This window comes from Tamandua tetradactyla, chromosome 2 (genome assembly GCF_023851605.1).
Source record: "Tamandua tetradactyla isolate mTamTet1 chromosome 2, mTamTet1.pri, whole genome shotgun sequence".
In the NCBI taxonomy this organism is placed as follows: domain Eukaryota; kingdom Metazoa; phylum Chordata; class Mammalia; order Pilosa; family Myrmecophagidae; genus Tamandua; species Tamandua tetradactyla.
In genome coordinates, this window is record NC_135328.1 from 148200097 (window position 1) to 148224303 (window position 24207).

The 24207-nt window shown below is 34.9% G+C and overlaps 1 long non-coding RNA gene and 1 other non-coding gene across 5 annotated transcripts in view; both read left to right on the forward strand.

Moving 5' to 3' along the window:
- Positions 1-24207, forward strand: part of LOC143662555 (uncharacterized) — a 256405-nt gene that overhangs the window by 182550 nt on the left and 49648 nt on the right. For 2 of the 4 annotated variants that reach the window (XR_013165410.1, XR_013165420.1), the window contains exon 4: positions 19391-19455. The exons of the other annotated variants lie outside the window; for them this stretch is intronic. This is a non-coding gene — a long non-coding RNA (uncharacterized LOC143662555). The remainder of the gene's footprint in view (positions 1-19390; positions 19456-24207) is intronic. 4 annotated transcript variants of the gene reach the window in all.
- On the forward strand, positions 23282-23469 carry LOC143675428 (U2 spliceosomal RNA). Its single transcript, XR_013171652.1, has one exon. It is a non-coding gene; the product is annotated as a U2 spliceosomal RNA (small nuclear RNA).

A 24207-nucleotide genomic window follows, 5' to 3' on the forward strand; every position in this document is an offset into this window, starting at 1 on the left:
ACTTCTTTTATCCTCAAGGAGCTATGTCCAGATTTGGAGGAAAAGCAACATTGTATGTACCAGCTAATCCTCTAATATCTGAAATCAGTGTGGATACCTGACACTTAGATACTCTGAAAATTACTTCTAGAATGTTAGAAATTATGTGAGATTATGCAATTATTAGCATGAGAGACATATTTTTAAAAAGCTGGATCTGTTATAAGCAGATTCTCTTTAAGTTCTCCTCTTCTCATGCCAATGAGAAAGGATTTTTTTTTAACTCTCGAAAAATATACCTCAAATCACATTCTAGATTAAGGGGGAAATAAAAAATATTTATGCTTTGGACTTAGAGTTATATAACTATAGTTTTAGTAGCCTGATTTATTTGAGTTAAAGCGTGTCTTCTTTTCCTCCCTCCTTCCCTCCCCTCCTTCCATGCTTGCTTGCTTTCCTTCCCTCTTTCTTTGTTTCCTTTCCTTCCTCCATTGTTTTTTTTTTTTAAGAGACATTGATCAAGGGTTTACTCTACACTGAGAACTGGGAATGCAAAAACAACTTAAAGGACATGAAAGTCACACTCTATGTGTGATAAAAATAAACCAAGGAATAATAGAAAAAGTGATTGTACCATAATAAAGGAATAGGTAAAATTCTCTAAGAGAAGCATAGGTGAAGGAATTCATGTTTTTGAAGATAAGGGTCAAGAGCTGGAAGTGTGCCATAATATTTTCAGGGAAAGGGTAATAGAAGAATAGATGAAGGCAACTAATAAGCTATTTTAAAGAATCACAAAGAAAATTTTTATGGGATATGATTGGTTATTTAAAAGTATGTTGTTTAATTTCCAATTATTTGGGCTTTTTCTAGATTGTTTTTAGTGATTTCTAATTTAATTCCATTATGACTAAGGATTTTGAAATTTATTAAAATTTGATTAATGGCCCAGCATATGGTCTATCTTGGTGAAAATACCTGCTCCCTTGTAAGTAAAAGGTAGTGTGAAATTGTTGGATGTGTTGTTCTATAAATAATTAATTCATCATGGATGACTGTTTATCAGATCCTTCATGTCAGTCCTGATTCTTTTTCTTGGTTGTTCTGTCAATTGCCTGGTGAGTTTATGTTTAAATCTCTATCCATGATTGTTGATTTATTTATTTCTCCCCTTTAATTCTGTCAAATTTTATTCCATCTATTTTGAAGCTCTGTGATTAGATATACATTTTTGATTGTTATGCCTTCCTGATGAATTGACTCTTTTATCATTTTGATAAATTGACTCTTTTATCATTTTGATCTTGTTTAGCTTTGAGAAGACTCTTTGTCCTGAAGTCTACTTATAACAATATGTCCATGGCATCCTTGTCTGACTCAATAGTATGTCCATGGCATACCCCTCACACTGAATACTCAGTTACTGACATGTTTGGATTTATGCCTACAATTTCACTATTTTTTTTTCTCTTTTTTTTCTTTTCTTCCTTTCTTGATATTTTTTGGAGTCAAATTTCCTTTTAGAATTTTAGCTTATTTTTAAGATTTTATAAAGCTATACCTCTTTGCATATTTTTTAGGGTATGCTCTAAAGATTACAATAACCATTTCTCCTTAAATTACCACCATTTTTTAGTATCAACATGGTAGTACTTCATGTCAAGTAGAAGAATCTTGGAAATTTGTAAGTCCATTTATTCCCTACCACCATTCTTTCTGCTATATTTGTCATGTTTTTTACATTTATGAATATTATAAACACCACAATTCAACATTATACTTTTTCTTCATTCATACATATCTTAATTATATTAAGAGGAAAAGTTGTCTTAATATGCCATCCACATAGCACAATGAAGAACTTGTCTGGTCTTTATTCCAGTTCTTGTAGTTACATTTCATCTTTGTAAATTCCCATGATAGGAGTGTCTTTTTTATTCATAATGGACCCAGGGCCATACCTGATGGATCGTTCATGTGCTAAGCTGATAATAGAGTGGGGCCAGCCACACCTGTAGCCATAGGTTGTCAGCTGGCCAACAGAAAGACCAACCATGTGATTAGGGGCTTGTGGCTTTGAGCCACATCCTATCAGTCTGACCTCCCTGACTTCTGTGGAAGCTGCAGATTGAATTCAACTTCATGGGAATTAATTCTACTAATCATGCCTATGCAATGAAACTCCATATGAACTAGGGACACCTGAAACCCCAATGAGTTTTTATGATTTTTAATGACATTGCTGTGCTGAAAGGATGATGCATTCTGACTCAACATGGAAAGGACATGGATGCTTCCATTTGAGAACCTCCTGGACCTTGCCTTATGTGTCTATTTTGGCTATTTCTTATTTGTATCTTTTTGTTATAATAAAGCTCCAGTTATTTTACTTTCCAGGAGAGTTCTGTGAGTCATTCTAGAGAATTATCAAAACCAAGGGGATGGTGGGAACTCCTGAATTTTTAGCCAATTTGTCAGAGGTGCAAATGGCCTGGGCCCCCCAAATTTTAACTGTTGCCTGAAAAGAAATCTTGTAGAGGATGACCCTTAACCTGTGTACTTTGGCATAATTCCTGAGTAGTCAACATTGAATTGCATTAATTATTGCAGTATTTGCAGTTGCTATCAGTAGCTTTTGGAAGTTGATTCAAGTCTTAGAACTCAGATAAGTCATATGTTTATCATTTCCAGTGTTCTTATTTTTTCCTGAAGGTGTAACTTTCCTTCATTTCATTTTACCCTGAGCAACTTCCTTTTGCATTCATGTGTAGCACAGGTTTGCAGGTTATTCATTCTCTTAGTTCTAGTTCATCTGATAATGTTTTTGCTTTTCCTTTACTCATGAAGAATATCTTTGCTGGACATAAAATTTTGGGTTGACAGTTCTCCCATCTACTCCTCCCCCATCATTTTGAGGATATCCTTCCACTGCGTTCTGGCCTTCTTTTCTCTAATGAGAAATCTATGTCATTCTGGTTGTTGTTCTATATATAATATGCTCTTTATCTTTAGATGCTTTCAAGTTTTTCTTTGTCTTTGGTTTTCAGTAGTTTGACTGAGATGTGCCTAGGATGGTTTTTTGTCCTGTTTTTTGTATTTATGCATTTAGTCTGCATGGGATTTACTTAGCTTCTTGATTCTGCAAGTGCATGTCTTTCACCATATTTGGAAAATTTTGGCTGTATTTTAAAAAATATGTTTCCCCATTTTACTCTGTTCTCTACTTCTAGAATACCAAGCATAGTTACTGATATTGCCCCATGAATTGCTGAGGCTCTGCTCATTTTTTTCTATTTTTTTTCTCTATCCTTCAGTTTATTTCTCTTGTTCTATCTCCAGGTCTACTGATACTTCTGCCATCTCTAATACAGTAATTTTTACTTTTGTTGCTTTTTTTTCAATTCTAGAATTTCCATTTATTTTTATCAACATTATTGAGGTGTAATAAGTCACACATTTTAAATATATAGTCCAATGATTTTTAAGTTTATAGATAATGATGTTGAGCATCTTTTCATATGCATATTGACTACTTATATATCTTTATGATATATATCTATTCCAATCTTGCCCATTTTTAAAAAACATTTTTACTGTAAAAATTGGACAAACATACAAAAATCTTGACATGCATGGTGTACCATCCATCAGTGACTCACAATATCATCACATAGTTGTATATTCATCACCAAGATAATTTTTTTGAACATTTGCATCACTCCAGCAAAAGAAAGAAAAAAGAAAAGCCTCATACATACCATACCCTTTACCCCTTGCTCTCATTGAATACTAGTATTCCAATCTACTCAATTTATTTTAACCTTTGTTCTGCCTATTATTTGTTTACTTTTTATCCATATTTTTTACTCACCTGTCCATGCCATAGATAAAAGGAGCATCAGACACAAGGTTTTCACAATCACACAGTCACATTGTAAAAGCTACATCATTATACAATCATCTTCAAGAAACATGGCTACTGGAGCACGGCGCCACAGTTTCAGGTGCTTCCCTCTAGCCACTCCAGTACATCATAAACTAAAAAGGGGATATCTATTTGATGCATAACCCCTCAACTCTGTTTGAAATCTCTCAGCCACTGACACTTTATTTTGTCTTATTTATATCCTCCCCCTTTTGGTCAGGAAGGTTTTCTCAATCCCTTGATGCTGAATGCCAGCTCATCCCAGGATTTCTGTCCTATGCTGCCAGGAAGATTTACACCCCTGGGAGTCATGTTCCACATAATGGGGGAGGGCAGTGGGTTCACTTGCCATGTCAGCTTAGAGTGAGAGGCCACATCTGAGCAATGAAAGAGGTTCTCTGGGACTGACTTTTAGGCCTAATTTTAAGTAGGTTAAGCCTATCCTTTGAAGGGATAAGTTTCATAGAGGCAAACCTCAAGATCAGGGCTTGACCTATTGATTTGGTTGCTCCCACTGCTTGCGATAATATCAGAAATCCTCCAAATGAGGGAAGTTGAATATTTCTCCCTTTCTCCCCATTCCCCCAAGGGGACTTTGCAAATACTTCTTTATTCACTGTTCAAATAACTCTAGGATTTATTGGGGCATCATACTAACCAGGACAAGCCAACAAAATCTCAAACCTTATTCAAAATTGCATGTACTTATGGTGTTCCATTAAACTGACCATACAAATTAAATTAGGAAGTGCACTAGCCAAAATATAAATTTTGCACCAAATAAACATTTCTCCCTTTAGTCTCACGCAGAAGTTGAAGTTTTAAAATATGGATGATGTCATCTTTTACCTAGTCTTCTGATATAACTTAGTCCTATTCAGATCAACTTTATTCATGTCTCTACTCAATGTATGATCACTTTTTCAACTTTTTAAAGTTCTTGTATGGTACTGCTGACTTTCATAGTTCAGAGCTCTAACTCAGAGTCTCAGGTGTCACACAAATACCTGAAGTTTCTGGGAAAGACCATGTTTTATACAAACAGCTCAGTATCTGAGAAATTAGAATTAACAGTTACACCTCCTGAATATGTATGACTGCTGTAAGAGATTACAATCTAGGACCCTTTACAGTATGCTCCAACCTGATATCTCATGCTCTCAACTTTAGTTCATTCAATTTTTATATTATAGTTAGTGCATATAATTGAGGCATGATAATATTGTCTTTTTGTTCCTGACATTTCACACAACATGCAGCTGTTAAGATTCCTTCATCTAGTTACATGCTTCACAATTTCGTTCCTTCTTCTGGCCCTCAGTCGTCCACTGTGTGTATACACCATAGTCCACCCTTCTGTTCCTCAGTCGTTGTACCCTTGGGCCACCTCCATTCATTGTGTATCATGAACGCTACTGCCACAGACACCAGCATGCAAATGTCCATTCATGCCCCCACACTCAGCTTCTCCAGGTATATACTGAGCAATGGGGTTTCAGGATCATATGGCAAACTTACCCCTAGCCTCCTATGGAACCACCATACTGCCCTTTAGGGGTTGTACCTCTCATTTCCAGACTGACAATGAATAGGTACTTCTCTTTCTCCACATTTCCTCTAGCACTTGTTTCTCTCTGTTCATTTTTAAATAGTTTTATCCACATATCATACAATCTGAACTAAGTATATAGACATGCCTTCACCACCATTCTCTTTCTGAGGGCATTTCCATTTCTTCCATAAAGAATCCATACTCCTTTCCCAATTCCGCTGCCTATTGACATTTAGTTTTGCAATCTTGTCCATTTTTAAATTGGATTATTTTTCTTATTATTGAGTCGTAGGAATTCTTTTTGTGTTTAAACAAATTTCTTATCAGATATACAGTTTGCAAATATTTTCCTCCAGTTCATAGCTTATCTGTTATTTTTTAAAATTGTATTCTTTAAAGTGCAAAAGTTTTAAATTTTGATGTCTAATTTATCATTTTCTTTATTTTTCTGCTTAATTCTTAAGCAGTTTATATTGTAGCCAAAAATTATGCCTATCCCAAGATTTATTCCTATTTTTCTTCTAAGAGTTTTAGCACTTACATTTGGGCCCGTGATCTGTTTTGAATTAATTTTTACATAATGCATGAAGTAAGATTCTTTTTTTTTTTTTCATGTGGAAATCCCAATCATCTCAGTATCATTCATTGAACAGATTATCCTTTTCTCATTACTTGGCTTGGCATCTTTGTTGAAAATTAATTGACCATAAAAGGAAGGGTTTGTTCTTGGCCTCTCAGTTATGTTCCATTAATTTATATGTCTACTATTGTGCCAGGACTCTGTTCTCTAAATTATTATAACTTTGTAGTAAGTTTTGAAATCAGGAAGTGTAAATCTTTCAAATTTGTTCTTTTTCTGGTTCTTTTACATTGACACTTTATTTTGTCAGTTTTTTTTTTAAGTAGCTCTATTCATTTGCTGAGATTTCCTATTTGTTCATCAAGAGTAATTATATTAATTGCTTTAGCACTCTTGTCTGTATACAGTATCTGGATAGTCTCAGGGTTGGTCTCCATTGATTTCCACTTCTCTTAAGTATGGGTCATCTTTTGACCTATGTCTTTGTATGCTTTGTATATCAGCTGATTTTGAACTATATTCTGGACATTGTGAATGCTACATTGCAGAATGTCTGGATTCTATTATATTCTTCAATTCCAAAGAATGGCATCCAATAAATGTAGAAAGAAGATAAAATTAGAAAAGTCACTCTTTGCACTCTTAATAAGTAACTGATTCAAGTGCTAATTATCAATGGATGCGATATCCACTGGGGCAAGATAATTGCATAGGACCAATATATAGGCCCAAAGATTACTTGGTGTGCTGGTTTGAAATGATGTATGTACCCTGGAAAAGCCACGTTTTAATCCTAATCCCATTTTGTAAAGGCAACTATTTTTTCTAATCATTATTCAGTACTGTATGTTTGAAACTGTAATTAGATCATCTCCCTGGAGATGTGATTTAATCAAGAGTGGTTGTTAAACTGGATTAGGTGACAACATGTCTCCACCCATTTGGGTGGGTCTTGATTAGTTTCTGAAGTCCTATTAAAGAGGAAACATTTTGGAGAATAAGAGATTCAGAGAGAGCAGAGCAGAATGACATTGCCATGAGAAGCAGAGTTCACCAGCCAGCGACCTTTGGAGATGAAGAAGGAAAATGCCTCCTGGGGAGCCTCATGAAACAGGAAGCCATGAGAAGAAGCTAGCAGATGATGCCATGTTCGCCATGTGCCCTTTCAGATGAAAGAGAAACTCTGACTGTGCTCACCACACATCCTTCCACATGAGAGAGAAACCCTGACCTTCATTGGCCTTCTTGAACCAAGGTATCTTTCCATGGATGCCTTTGATTGGACATATCTATAGACTTGCTTTAATTGGGACATTTTCTTGGCCTTAGAATTATAAACTAGCAACTTATTAAATTCCCCTTTTAAAAAGCCATTCCATTTCTGGTACATTGCATTCTGGCAGCTAGCAAATTAGAACACTTGGTAATTACAAAGAGAAAAATATAGCTTACGATAAAATGATTTTAACCATTCAACTCAAGTAATCAAAGTAACATTACTAAAAGTAAGGGCCAACCTTGCATACAAGTTTCCTGATATGATATGAGATGCATAGCTTCATCTCAGACACATTCTGCAAAAAAGTTTAATCTGAATTTAATAAGTCCTTTAGTCAGCTAACAGGAGAGAAACAAGTTTAAAAAATTCAGGAAGAAACAATGTGAAAAAATAAAAAAATACGGAACATTCTGAAGACAGCTGGTTATGACTTATCAGAAAGTTAATTTCGTGGAGTTTTAGAATGGTGGGTCCTTTTTTAGATAAAAATAACTAAAGGGATATAATCAAGTGCACAGAAAGAAACTTGGTTGGACTCTGATTCAAAAATACCAGCTTTAAACATTGTTTCTTGTTGTTGTTTTAAAAACAAAATTGAGAAAATTTGCATAGGGAAAAAAGATTATACAAAATTAGAAATTTTTTTATTAATTTTATTATGTATATTATTGGTCATGAGTTTATAATAGGAGAGGATGCTTTATTTTTAGGAGCTGCATACTGAAGTATTTTGCCATGTTGCCTATAACCCTTTAAAAAGACAAACTAGAAAACTAAAGCAAATATAACATGAGTAATTGCTGAATCTCGGTGATGGGCATTTGAGTGCTAATTGTGTTATTCTTTCAACTTTTCTATATGCTTGAAAAATTTCATAATAAAATATTAAAGGAAGTCCAGCCAGTTCAGCACTTGTTCACCCAGCTTATACCACCCAACAGTGTCAGCCCTCTGGTGAGAACTGATACCAGTGAGGTTGTACTGTTCTGTCTGCTACGAGTTCTTTGCCATTATTTTTCCTTTGGAAAGGATGCAAGTAATTTCCATGCCAGTGTCTGCCTGTCTCTCTCATACCTGGGAAATAATTCTTTCTTTCTCCAGATATAACATCAGACAAAGAAAAAAAAAAAAAACTGAGACCATGGTAGAGAAGTGAAGCTTTACATTATAATGGATGCTAAAGGACTGACCTTATATCCCAGTCCCAGATGTAAACATCCAATCTTACTGTCTCTTGTAGTCCTGACCCTGTATTGCATGGCACAAGTCTATGCTGACCCCAGAATGTGACAGTGTTATTGGCAGTATGATAAGAGCTCCCTTCGCAGGTATTCTGTCAGTGATTCCATCTTCCCACTGCCCAAGAAGGTCCTTCCCCACCCCCATTTATTCCTGGAATAAAAGCTGTTGAATAGTTCAATCAGCTTCATTAGGTTGCTAGTGTCGAGTGCTATTATAATCTCTGCTGTGATTTGATGATATCCCATCACTTTGTTATTTCTCAGCTCCTAATTGCACCCTATATTTTTGACATCTCTATTGGACTGATGTTAATGTCAAGTTGTCCTGATTCATGTGCTTCATTGAAATCTGGTGCTATGGCAGTTGAAATATGAATTGGTTGAGGACTTTTTGAAGTGCTCTGCCTACGAGTCTTTCTTTTTGACTTCTGTAGCACCTAGGAATAGTTTTATTTTTTGAGAAAAGAATAAAGACTTATGAGTTTGAAGTTTTACATGATAAAAGTGTATCAACTTATGCTCAAATTAAAAAAGGAAAAGCAAGAAAGTAATACAATAATACTTCATAGTATGTAACTTTTTGGACAAATTGGAATAGCTTCTAAAAAATTTATAGAAATAATACATGTTTAAAGACAGAAGACAGAAAAGAAAAAACAAAAAAGGACACATGTGCACATACACACACATGCACTCTGAAAATACAAAATGATTCAAAGAAGAAAATAAAAATCAACCATAATCACCACCACACCTAAGTCTGTAATATTTTTGGTTACTAACCATAGAGTCTTTGCAAGCAAACATACACTTATGTAGTCATTTATATATTTTTTTATAAAAAAAAAAGGAATGAAAAAATAGACATTTTTTTTTTTGCAATCTGCTTTATTTATATCATCTTGGTACCAACCCTCCTTAGGTTGGACCCTGGAAATGGGTCTCCTATCCAGTGTTGCTCGCAACAATAGAATGAAACCAGACTCAGTGAGGCAAAGCAGAACTTCATTCTTCAGCTGAAGAATGGAGAAGTGTGGACTTGTGTCCTAAAGGCACCTTATCTCAGGAGGGAGGAGAGCATGGTTCTTTTATAGAGATTCAGGGAAGACATGTGCAGATGACTGATGCAAGTGGGCAGTGGGGTTTCATCATTGGTTCTGTTCACATGCAGTCCTTGGCCATGCTAGAACGTAATTTTATATATATCACATGTTCAGAGAATGGTGTCTAAATCCTGCCCAGAGGTGGAAAATTTACTAAAAAGATAAAGAAAGGTCAGTGTTGGGGAGGGAAGGGTCCTTCTCCAGCTATGGCAAGGCAGTAACTTGTGGCTAGCATCAAGGTGGGTCTTGCTATATTATTGGCTGGGGATGACTTTGTGGTTCACCATGGAGTGATGGGGCAACAGCTGAAGTTGTCAACCACTTCCTGCAGGTGTTTGCACATGCTCTGTCTTTCTGGAAATAAACACAGCTCAAGCAGAGACAGAGGTTAGATGGAATGATCTTTTGATCAGACTTCATCCTGTTGACAATATGCTATGGACTTCTGTTCATGCCAGCAAATATACATGGTCTGATACAACACAGTGTTCTGTTTCCGTATAATAACTGCCTTCTATGCATTTATTATTTTTATTTATTTATTTATTTATATATTTTTACATGGGCAGGCACCAGGAATCGAACCCGGGTCCTCTGGCATGGCAGGCAAGCATTCTTGCCTGCTGAGCCATCGTGGCCCGCCCATTTATTTATTTATTTATTTATTTATTTATTTATTTATTTTTATGCATTTATTGGGTGTCCTGCTGCCAACTCATGGTCAAACCTTTTTCCAAATAGATTTATCATTTTTATAATAATAATTAATGAAAAAAATTCAAATCCACTTCGATTAAAGAGACATTTATTGCGGATCAACTATGTACCAGGTATTGGGAGAAGTGGTGAGGGTAGAATATCCACAAGATCCTGGACTGTGAAATTAAGAAGCTCATGGTCTAGCCCAGTGATTAATTAATAATTATAGTAGACATTCAGTGCATTGTTGTCTTAGCCCTGGTTAATCGGAGTCACGTCGTATTCTCCTGGACATAGACTCAATTAGAGCTAATCAGATATAATCTGGGGTTGTAATTGACTACTGAGAAACACTCATTTTTTCCTCTGGACTTGAACCTAGGAGAAAATGGCTATTGGGCTGCTGGCAACCAGTTTTGTCACAATTTGAAGTCTGAGGGTGAAGTCACATGTGTGAGAGCTGATCCAAAAAATGGAGGCTGGGACCCATTGGGTTCTTAAGAACCCAACTGTTCTTACTATGTGGAGCTGAGCTACCTGAGCCAATCTGAGTTGGTTTTTCTGTCACTTGTATCTAAGAGGTCTTCACTAATACAACAGCTAACATAAAGACATTTTATCTCTTCTCCTGTTGAAAATCATTTAAAATGTTAGGAAAGTTTGGATATGACTAAATAATAAGTTGGCATAAAACACAAGTCTTTCTTTTTTTTTTGGGGGGGGTGCATGGTCCAGAAATCGAACCCCATTCTCCCTCATAGAAGGTGAGCGTTCTACTACTGAACGACTTGTGCACCCAAAACAAAGTCCTTTTTGATGGTATCAAAAAATGTACTGTGAATTCTGAAAGATTTTTGTTAATCTTTGATCTCAGCTTGTTTTCTTACGATTGACACATTTTTTTCTAAAAGTGGGAGCACAATGAATTATGATCAATTGAAAGTTCAGTTTGGTTTGGTTTTAGTTGATTGAGATTTTAATGTTTATAAACCAAGATATAATAATATTAGTAAGTGACCAAATAACCTAGAGAAGTTTAAGCAATATTTGGTTGTTTCTCTGAAATTGAGGACAAATACTGTTACATGATCTTACATAAGCCGAGATTCATTGTCCACATTAGCCTGAAGGAATCCATTTGAAAAAAAGCCACTGATCCTGAGCCACAAAGGTATTCTAAATTAAACTAGGGTCTCCCAACTAAATAGTGTTTTTACTGATTATTTGTACTACTCATGCCATCCTGAGGATCTTTCCGAGTGAGAACTATTTCCCCCGGTGGAATCTGCCAAATTTCCATCTCAGTAATTGATGATAGCTTTGATCTCACCTACGGCATGGCATGAGTGTTTTTCTAAACCTCCTGGCTGAAAACTTAGATCCTCAAAGTCTCTCCCCAAACTTACAATCTAGCAATAGCATATCATTTGCTCATTGAGGGTTGAACTGATTTTTGCAGGCAGATTGTACTAGAAAATTTATGATAATATAAGGTGGTCAATCGTGCTATGTGCCAGCTCTGATGAAACAGGTCTGCCAATTTTAATGATATTACTCAAACAGTGGCTATAATAAATACATAATTATATGATATAAGTCTATAGCATTAGCTGGATTGGTCAAATGATAGCATCTTTCTAGAGGAAACAGGCAAGCTAGACCAAACCTCTAAATAACTAAGACTCCTCTCCTGAAATGTGCCAGGATAAGGCTCTGAATTCAAAGTATCTTTTCCATCAATTTCATTTAAGTTTTAAGATTTGTCTTCAAGAGAAATTTATTTAAATAAGATTCCTCCCACTCCATGTCTTTTATCATTTTTCTTTACTGATTCATGAGGAAAATATGCTGTCAGAGGCATAGGTATATTGGCCATATAGAACCTCAATGTGAGTACAAACCGTCTCAGATCCTTTATTCATTAAACCATCTTGATTTGGTTTCCCATAAGGGAAAACATGCTGCTTTAATTCTTTTTGTCTTATCCATCAGACTGCAGGAAAAAAATGTGTAAGTTTTCTGGTCTCAGTTTGACTTTTTTTCATGTGCTCAGTAGCTTGATGATATCCAAATACCAGGATTGGCAATGGTGTCAATAGTTTCTGTGGAACAATATAAAAGAAAAGTTAATTTTTTAGTGGTCTATTACTCTAGGACAGAATTTCTCAAAGTATATATAGAACATTAGGTTTTGTTCTGAAAAAGATTTAAAGGAAAAAACAATACCTATGTGCTAGAGGAGAAACTATAACTTGCAATAAACACATGACAGCGTGGCAGATGGAATATGGAAATACAAAAGCTGCTCAGAAACAATTTAGGAAACCTTAGCTTTTTATTTAAGAAATTTGACAATGCCCTAATTGAGCCCAATGGGAAACTGGGCCTTATTATTCCATGAAGTTGTAATTCAGGACAGAATGCATATGCTATGGTTTTAAAAACTGAGGCTGTAGAAACAGGGTCTTCAACAACCTCAGGAGGGTAATCTTTCCAACAGTACTGTCCCTATTTCCATTGTATTAACACAAAAATTGTGCCTTATATAAGCTGGCTGAAATTCTTTGAAAACACTGGGGTATTTGTACATTTGGTAAACATGACGCTATGTTTGATTAAATCAGATATTGAGTGATATTACATGTTATGTCATTGCCAGCTAACATTTTAATTTACTCATCTGCAATACCTGAGAAACTGTTCACTGAAATAAACAGGTTGATCAAAACACTGAACTAATACACAATAGGCCAAATCACTGATACATCTGAATTAATATAGATCAATTCAATTGATGCACAGGAACCTGAAACTAAATAAAGATAAATTCAGTTAGTAAATGCCTACTTGCAGTAGTTCATATAGGTTGGAAGGGTTTCCTGCTTTCATGCAAATTATCAGAATATTTTTAGTGTCTGTCCTTAGGCCACTTGAAAGATGGAGTGGCCAGGTGGATTCGGAAGCACAGAGATGTACAAGCACGGGAAAGAAATTGGAAGAAAAGACCTTCTTATTTCAGAAGGGAATCACTTGGAGTCCTTGCCATGCTTCATGAAACATTGCACCTAGAATGGTGGAAGATGCTGATACTAGAGTTCTATTAGAATAATTTCAGGCACATGCTACATTGGCTCTAATTCAATGAACCTCCTCCGTCATTTAGTTTGCTTAACTCTAGACAGATGACTTACAATATATTGGAAGGTTTGGGTCTTGGTTATGCTTCTAAAAGTAAATAACTCTGTATGATGCTTTCATTAAAGTTTGATTTTGTGCTCCTTCCTGCCTGAGCATACACTGGATCTCTCCTGTGCTTAAAGACTCCTTCCTCTGGGCTGTGGATGACAAGAATATTCCCACGGGGAGGCTGCTAACCTCTGGTTAGTTACTGGAAAATCAGTATGCTTTCATGGAAAGAGCATGGGATTTGCAGTTGTAAAAACTGAACATAAAAACTTTTCAACCTGGGCTAGTCACACAACTTGAGCTTTAGGTTTCTTGTGGGTAATTTTAGGCTAATAGTAATGTCTACCCTATGTCTTTGTAGGTTTTGCAAAGGTCAAATTAAATCAAACCTGTGAAAGTTCTTTTTAAACTGGGAAGTAGGTTATAAATTCATCTTATTGTTTTTTAAAGCATTTTAATTTGTATGCCATTCGTAAGCATATACATAATGCATATTTCAAGATAAAATAAGTTGCTGAAAATCAGCTAATACAATTTACAAAATTATATTTAAATTAAATCATTGAAATTTAAAATACCTGAAACATATTATTGAATTACATGCTATAGAAAGAAGAGAAAGAACCAGCAAATTATTGCAGTGTGAGATTGAGGACCAGAATTATTTTCTGCATTTTAATAGCAAAATAGTTGCAAAATCCAGGAAGGCCAAATGAAAGGAGTTTTATGACTTTGAACATTTTTCTGGAAAAGGCACAAAATGTCCAGAGCTTGCTTTGTTTTATAGAAGTGCAATTATTTAAAACTTTGCCATCATTGAAATACTGTCATTTTATAGACTCCTCCTCTGGTATTAAACCTGTTTTCTTATTCCTCCCCGTGAAAAAGAAGATATTTAGTGGTTTTTAAGATGTTCCCCTGGTTGATATCTTCTATACAATACTTGCTTAATGAGCTGATTAACAACTGTTACTGAGAATTAATGAACCAAATCGCAGTTGTAGTCACCATATTGCAAGCCACTGTGTTGAATTAGGTTATGATGGAGCCATACATTTTACAGTGATGACTTTTTCATATCATGAAGTTATCCGAACAGATTGTATACCAGGTCTCATTGAAGGAACTCCAATAATGCTTTGGATAGAGGAAGTCTTTTGGAATTCCCTAAACAGTAAGCAACCAAAGATTCTATTAGTAGTATATTATTCCGTTAAACACATAAAGCACTTTGATTTTAAATAATTATTCAGAGTGCTTTTGAAATATCTTTGAATTTCATATTCTCATAATAATTCAAACACAGAAATTTTGCCATCTGATTAGGCATCTGTTTTAACACGATTTTCAGCAGAATGGCAATAAAACATAAACGGCACTGCAAGGGGATTTTAGTTTTGACAATTTGTTGCATTGCCAGATAGTTTCCAGTTTTAAAAAAAGTAATAAAGACAATTTTTGCATTTAAGCTAGTTCTCAAAATCTCTTAGACTTGAGTTGTGAATTCCCTTAGAGAATGCTTTAACAATGATTAATTATCTCAATAAAGCTGTTACAAAAATCATGAATAGATGACTGTGACTCCATTATATAAGCAGCAAATAGTGTATTGTCATGTGCTAATATTGAAATCAGAAGTGTATCTAATTGATTTTATGTAATTGAATTTACTTAAAAATCAGAATTACTTGTTAGTTTTACATAAATTATGATATTTCCCCTTTGCAAGATAGCCTTATGGCTCAAGCATTTAAAAAAGTAATTCAAGATGATTTCTTGCAATCATATTATAACTGAGAAATCAGAATTTAAGGGATTTTTTTGATTGTTGAGTCATTATATAGAATTCTATCTTACTTTCTGGTATATTGAACTAGACAGAGGGAAATACCTGAAATCTCTAAATTGTAATCCAGATGCCTTGATCTCCAATAATGATTGTATAGCCCTTATCTTCTGCCCCTGTGATTGTAAAACCTTCTGACTAACCTTCATTTGCACTCAGTTATCCTGTTTTTCAACTTTAGAGTCTTGAGATCACTAAGGACAACCCCTAATGTTTATTATTGAAGAGTCTTGGGTCAGCCCAGAACTAACCCACCCAAGTCCAAAGTTACCTTGATAACCAAGACTGGATCTAACCAAAACAGGCCTGCCTGACATGCACAGTAGCTCAGACTTTAACCAACAAGACACCTGTGCCTCCTTCCACCATTTGATACATAAGTTCTAAGCATGTAATCAATCTGTGCATGCCCAATGAGCAGAGTGCCTCTAATTACATCATCTGAGGCCACTGTGCTCATTATTTTAAACCCTGCCCACCTTTTTCTCTAATAAAACTGTTGTAATTACTGCAGTTTGGGGAGACAGATTTTGGGCTGCTAGACGATCTGCTCTTACTACACTCCTAATAATAAACTCTTTCTCTCTTTGAAACCCCAGTCTCAGGAATTGGTTATTGAGCACATTAGGCAAAAGAATCCATGGCCTTTGTCCAGTAACAATTTGGTGACCCTCTGATGGGATGAATGTCCAAAGCGCTGGAGCCCCGGCAAAGGAGATAAGCCGGCTGACCTAGACTTTTGCGGCCACTGGACTGAATTTAGTCTAGAAGCTCGGCAGCCGGGGTCCTCTGTTCTGCCGGCACTTCGGAGATTTCTGGTGCCTTAAAAAGCTTCAAAGAGAGAAACTATTTCCAGTTTGATGTCCAGACAGCTGACTGGGTCAGTGGGTCACCATGATAAAAGTAGATCGGGGAGTAAATCTGGTGGTTTGAATCTCCTTGACTACTTTGAGGCCTTGAACTAAATGTGTCTGTTGAGAATACTCTTAGAAAATGAGTAAGCTAACAATTAATTAGTATTTAATGAAATTAAGTAGGCCTGTTTAAATGCTTGCCTGTGTGTTACCTGCATATAGTAAGAGTTTAATGCTGGTTTAATTGTTTGTTGGTGTGTTCGGCCTAGTTATTAATTGGTGTGTTACTTAAATATAGTAAGCATTAAGTGTTTGTGTACATTTATTGATTGGTATGTTCCTGCATTTGTATTGGTGACTGATTATGGAAATTCTCTGAAAAAGGGAATTTTTAATTCCTTTGGGCTTTATTGAAAATTGAAAAGGTTTTGGTTATACATCTCAAAAAAAAAAGGGTTTATTTCTGTAACATCATCTGGCTTCAAAATGATTTAAAATAAAATACTACCATTACAGTTAAAGATAATACAGTTAAAATTGTCTGCAAAAAAAAAAGACAAAAGTATAATGACATAACATATTCAATTATGTGTTTGTCCCTCTCAGAAATATTTCTGTGTTTCTGTTTCTTGTGTAACTACCTTTCTATTTGTGCTGTCTGCCTGTTCAATGTATGTTCTCATTCCTCTGGGTGGGAACAAATTAATAAAATTCTTAAAGAGCTCTATTTGAACTGCTTAGAAATAATTAGGTGCCTGATGTAACTGTACAAATTGGTACTTTTGAAATTCTTTATTTTTTCTTTTAGGTAAAATTCTCTGAGTAGCAAGATTTGAAAACCTTAGTTTTGTAATTATTGTAAACAAACCTGGACATTAGAAAGAAACTGCACCTGGAAAACTGCCAAAAGGGTGCCTCTAGAAAAAACAAAGTGCTTTTCCAGTGGTCCTGGTCACAGCTTTTAGTAAAATAAATCTAATAATTGGAAATAGTTAAAGAATGCCATAGGAACTGTCAAAATTCCATAGCCCTCACCTCAAACTTTCAAATCCAAATTCTACAAGCCTGATTACTTCTGTCCAACCTATCCCTGCCCAAGGTCTAACCTTTCTGTGTCTAGGCACAGAAAGACACAACGAAGTGTGGTTTAGAATCCATTTTTCTCCTTTTTTATACTGGGCCTGGAGATTAGAAATGGTAAGCATAAGAAAATCTTACAGAATAGGTTGTTTGTTAATATTATTTTTTTCAATAATACCTTTGTTATGGTAACTGTAGTAATCAGATCATCATTAAAATATAAATATCCTTGGGATAGCAGTAACTGAATAAAATCTAATTATCAAATTTCAGTAAGTAAAATGAAAGATCTTTGAGAGATATGTGAAAGTTTTCCTGGATTCAGGCTTGGGGCAAATTAAACAATTGCAGCATATTTTCCAGAACTTGGTAGTCAATGTACTTTTAAAATTGTTTGTATTTTAAGATATTATTAAAACCGATTTTTTTCAATCTCTAATAAAAGGAATTTTAAGATAAATTTTGAATTGAACAAACGAAATTTGATTCTACTTGAGTTTATCTTCCTAAATTTATACAAGCTTACTGATAAAATAAGCTAGCCTAACTAAATATGTTAAGTTAAGCAATGTACCTGGTAATAACAATACATATAAAATATAATAAAATAGAAAATATGCTAATGTTTCAAACATATTCTATTTATGAAATCAATTAAGTTTACTAAGAAATATAAATGGATTTTTAAATGACCTTGATTACCTGGATTTCAAAGAATCTTGCTTTTGGTTATTTGGCCATTTGTTAATGTCAATCAGTACATTTCTGTTAATATATGCTGTCATAAATAGAGAAAACCTGATTCTTAGCTTTAAAATTTTTATACTCTAGCTAGAATATACTTGTACCAGGGCATAGTAAGAGAGTAATAATGAAGGAATAAGAGTGCTGGAAGAATTTAAAAAGCAGATAGATAAAGAATGACCTAAGAAGACCTTATAGGAGAGAAATACTTGTAAGACCTCTAAATAAGAAAGTAGCATTTAAATAAACAGAGCTCTGAACTAATTTTTCTTAAAAGCCATAACTTAATTTTATGAACTAACGTATTCCTGATATTTTTTAGGGTTTGGAAATAACACTGAGAAGAAATTAAAGTTTTTTTTCCTGGGTATAAATCCCTTAAATATCAAAAAGGTGATTGTATTTCAAACTTGGGGCTTTTCTGACATTTGAAGGTAGTGCTGAAATGGACTGAGGGTTTCTGTGTGTGTGTATGCTGTATGGTGGGGTCACATTTCATTATTCTTCCACGTGAGTATCCTGTTATTGCAGCACCATTTGTTGAATTTTTGTTTGTCTGTTTGTTGTTAGTTTGCTTTCCTTGTTTGTTTGTTTTGGGGGAAGTGCATGGACCGGGAATCAAACGCAGGTCTCCCACATGGCAGGCGAGAATCCTACCACTGAACTACCCTTGCGCCCCCTGACTGAGAGATTTTAAACATTCTGTAAAGTAATCATTTGTGTGTTGTGAGTATACGGTATATAGATGCATAACTGTGTTCCAAACTCAAGCATAAATTTCTTCCTTCTTTTATTATTTTATATCTCTGTCTCTTCTCCCCTTCATGAATACTGTTATTGTAAGAAGTGTCCAGGTTCAAAAGCTTTCTGAATTTATATCAAATTTATTTCTATTATGTACAGTCTGGATAAATAAAAACAATAGGTGGAATGGATATAGAAGATGATAGAAATATGTTTAAGGAAATGAATTTTGTTTATTATAGTCATAGTTGATTATAAGCCCTGAATGAATATAGAGAGTTGTCAAAAAGAAGTTTATGAAAGGGAATTCTGTCTATCACAATCAGTGCTGCCCAAAATTTAAGGTTGGTTTATTATGTATTTCAAAAAAGAAAGCTTTTGTGTCAGATCAGGTATTCATACCAAACTGAAGTTTAGTTCTCTCACTATTAAAATAACACTGATTGTTGATCTGCTCTTAATGTAAAGTTTTTAAAAAGTTTTTCTTAATTGCTGGAGTACTCTGTCTAGAAATCAAAGATTTTACATAAAAATAATATTCTTGTTAATATTTATGTTGGCATTATCATTTATTTCAGAAGACAACTATTTTCATTGCTAAGGGAAAACTGTTGCAAGTGATCCGTTCTTTCATCATACAAAAGTAAGTTGCTAAAATAGTTTAACATATTGTGTGGGAGGTGTTTGGGAAGCATCACAGTGGTTAAGAGGGATTTTCTACCCTAGTACTAGTTAAATTTCTATAGCTAAAATATTATTCATATATTTAGAGATGGCGTAAACTCATAAAATTTGACAATGTAATCACTATCTGTGTTATATCCTGATACTAATCTGCATGATGTTAAGCAATGGTATAATGTAGTTAATCACAGTTTAGTTATTCTTAAAAAGCTGCAGATCATAGAAACAGCCAAATTTACTTGTCAGCTGCACTGCTTTGCTCTAATACTTCTCTAAAAGTATATGTGGTCAGCTATATGCCAGAAGGAAAGACTTTTTAAAAAAAGCAGGACAAATAAATAGATTATATTTATCTCTTAATAAACTCTGGTAAATGTGTAAAAGTGAAATAGAACAAAAATCTCTCCTATAGTGTGTTAATATAGCAAAATTGTCTAATGTTTTTATTTCTGAAAATAACTTCATTTAAAAATATTATAAAAATTAAAGCTTAGATTGTAAGCTTTAATTGTTATCTTTAAATTCTGAAATACTTTGCTTATTGTATAACCTAATAGTTGCCTGGAACTTTAATTATCTGTGTAATACCTGAGACACATTTAGTTCTCCAACTCTGAAAGTCAGTCTAACTCTGTATAGCAATTGTTAAAAATAAAACAACAACAACAACAAAGAGAAAAATATCAAATTCCAATTAAAGGTGTCACAGAAACTGATCTGGTTAAAACTAAGGTAAATCAATACACAAGGTAAAAAAAAAAATATATATATATATATATTGTCTGTACTTTAAAGCTTTGACTTTTGTGTGAGACAAAAAGAAAAGTTCTTATTTTGTCCAAAATTTAAATTTTCTGTAGCACACTATCTAATTTAATCTTCCTATTCAGTTTATTTAAACTACCTAATTCAGCTTTATTTGATATAGAACCTAGAATAAGTAATAAAATCTTAATAGTCTGTTAAATTCATATATCATCATGATGCATTTGAGAGTATTTTGGGCAGAAAATGGAAAAGTATTTGCAAACTCCCTTGAGGGACTGGGAAAAATAGAACTATCAAACTTCCCTACCTATGGAATTCCTGACATTTTCTTAAGCAAGAGGAGCTCCGAATTTAATAAGCCAACACCTTAATTTTGAGGTTTACCCTTAACTTATTTCTGTAATAGCAAAATGAATCTACTTATGTTTAGTGTCTAAGAGTCATTTCCAGAAGATCTCTGCTGTTGCTCAAATGTGGTCTCTCTCTTAGCCAAACTCTGACCTTTCTCCCTGTGTGTGACATAATTTCCAGGGATGTAAGCCTGGCCCTGGCATTGTGAAACATAACTGGCCCTGGCATCATGGGAAATAACTGGTCCTGGCATAATGGATTAGTTCACCAAAAGAAGGAAAATAGAGTTTCAATGACTAAGAGATTTCAAATAAAATCAAGAGGTCATGCTGGAGGCTACTCTTATGCAAGTTTTGGCCAAATATTGAAAACCCCAACCAACAATATTCCAGGAAACCTTGAAAGATATCCTGGGCTCTAAAAAATTTTACTTAAGTTTGCTTTTCAGAGACTTAAAACCTCCAGATTGTTCCAATTCCAGAGAAACTCTGAAACCCAGAAATACTGGACTCTCCAAGAACAATAATTGATTTTCATCATTTCATCCATTTGCCTCTTAATAACAATGCTCCTTTTCAGCCATGAAGCAATTAGAAGACTCATTGTCCAGATATCCCTCAAGATTGAGAGATAATTATCAAATGAGAGGGAGGAATTGTAACTGAGAAATCAGTATTTAAGGGATGATTTTGATTGCTGAATCATTATATAGATATTCCTTTTTGCTTTCTGGTGTATTGGAGAAGAGAGAGGGAAACACCTGAAATCTCTAATTTGTAATCCAGCTGCCTTGATCTCTGATAATGATTGTATAGTCCTTATTTTCTGCCCCTGTGATTGTAAAAACCTTGTGAGTTACCTTCATTTGTTATGTAGTTATGCAGTTTTTCAACTTTAGAGTCTTGTAATCACTAAAGACAGACCCTAATGTTTATTAATGAAAGGTCTTGGGTCAGTCTAGAACTAATCCACCCCAAGTCCAAAGTTATCTTAATAACCAAGATTGGCTCTAACTAAAGTGGGCCTGCCTGACATGCACGATAGCTTAGACTTTAACCTACAATCACCTATACCTCATTCTGCCATTTTCTTACATACATTCTGTGACTAAGCATGTAATCAGTCTGCACACTCAATAAGTAGATCACCTCTAATTATATCATCTGGGGCCACTATGCTCATTTTCTTAAAACTTACCCGTCTTTTCTCAGAATTACTGCACTTTGGGGAGACAGATTTTGGGATACTGGGCCAATTGTTCCCCTACTACATGCCTAGTAATAAACCCTCTTTCTCTGTTTGAAACCCTGGTGTCTCAGGAATTAGTTATTGAGAGCATCAGGCAAAATAATCCATGGCCTTTGTCCAGTAATGATATGGGGGAATAAGGCTGATTGAATTCAATATTTTTCCTTAATTAGTGTACTCAAGCCATGAATGTGAGTTAAATAGAATTATGTAAAGGAAATATGGCAAATTTAGCATATCTTAAATAAATTTATATTTTACCATTTATTCTAATGAATAAATAAGATTATATAATAAAAATTGCATGGAAGGTGGATCCCAACTTGGATTTACTGGGAAGGACCCATGTACAACAATAGTTTTCCAATTGAAGGTCAATTCATTGCAGCTGGTTATGTATGATATGCACAGGTTTGTAAACAACTCTACCGTTTTATAAGTAGCGAGAGTAATTCTAAGTAAACATCCTGTATTATTTTTTAATTTAATTTATTTTGAATATATACCAGTTTTTCTCCACCTTTACCACAACACAAACCACTTTCAACCAAAATAATGTAGATTTAAATATACTATTTAAATATACTATTGAAATCCCCTCCAGGCTGGAGACTCTGTGTTCACCACCTGGTTCAAATGCCAGCTCTACTGTTTACTAGTTTTATGACCTTGGGCAAGTTACTTAACTTCCTTATACCTCAGTTTCTTCACTTATGAAAATTCAGTACTTGAACACACCTAATATTTAGTAAGCACTCAATGAATATTATCTACAACCAAAGAAGTGAGAATTTAGGGTATGGCAATGACATGCCTATAACAATCTTTCTAATTATCACAAGAACCGTACAAGACAAGAACTATCTCATTTGCAGATGAGGTAACCAAACGTCAGTGAGAACAATGTGTTCATAGTTGCTCATCATCACATATGTTCTATGGGAGTCAAGATTCAGGATTCAGACTAGGCATGTCTTACTTCAAAGCCTCTTCTCTTTTCCCTGATGGTTCTCAAATCTGACTATATATTAGCATTCTTTTTAAAATGTCAGAAGTGAACTTCTGGTTTCAGCTCTAACATAAAGCGATTCAAAGACATTATTCAAACAAAAAAAGGTACACAAACAGAAAATCAGTGACTTTTCTTGACCCATCAGTGAAATGAGGTTGCAGGGCAAACAGCCATTCTGAAATTCAGAGAGACAGGTAAATCTAGAGAGTCACAGCTGAGATCAGCTTACCTGGAGCAGAAGCCAGTGAAGCATAAACTGGTAGGAACACTTAAATGACAGTTTTGGAAATTGCTGGAGGCTGAGTGTAGACGAGCGGACTAGCATGAGAGTGAGAAATTCCTAGGGAGTGTAATCTTTGAGGGGGCACAATTTCATTGATTTTTACCATCAAAATCTCCATCCGAAATTGCTTCTTGGCCTTTTGACAAGAGCAAGTGTAGTGTCTATTCTTATCAGTTTAATATCTGATATATCCTCTTTCCAAGGACAATATACTGAATAGAATTTTGGAAAGGGAGATGGAATAGGAGCTTGCACCATCCACTCCACCATCAACCTGGTGTAACAGTACCTCCAGGAATGGTACATTCCTCAGGGGAGGAAAAAAAGAAAAAAAAAACTCCACCTGATTCTTGGGGAGAAGAGAAAAGAAAAATCAGCTCCGGACCCTGGCAAGGGGCAGAGAAGAGTAACAATTGTGAAACGTGCCCAGAGAATTCACCATAACAAAAGCTACTCTCTGGGGGGAAAATTATTAGAGCCTCGTCCTACCCGGGGGAAAGACATTTTTCCCCTCCATCACCCTCTAGCTTTTTTTCCTCATCTAATGGGGAAGGGGAACTAAAAAATGCTTCTGCACATTATAGCTGAGGGAAGCAGTCTCATGGAAAGACTGAGATTTAATTATAAAATTATAAAATGCCTCTTCTTCCTCCACCACATCAAAGGGACTGCAAATGCAGACTCTCTCTGAAGAGGAGTACTTAGGGAGGTCCAGTGTCAACAGGGAGACAAACATAAGGACATTTGAGGAATTTGAAATCTCTGGCCCCTACAGTCATAATAAGCATCAAGCACAGCACAATCAATGGACAGATTAACATAAAACCTCACACTAAAGGCCTATTTTCCTTAGTTTCTATTTGATACATTTCTCTAGTTTCCCACAAAAATTACAAGGATGCTAAAAAACAAGAAATAAAAACACTATCTGAAGAGATAAAGTGAGCATCAAAACCAAACTCAGATAGGATACAGATGCTGGAATTATCAGACAGCCCATTTAAAATAAATATGATTTATATGTTGAGAGCTATAATGGAAAAAGTAAA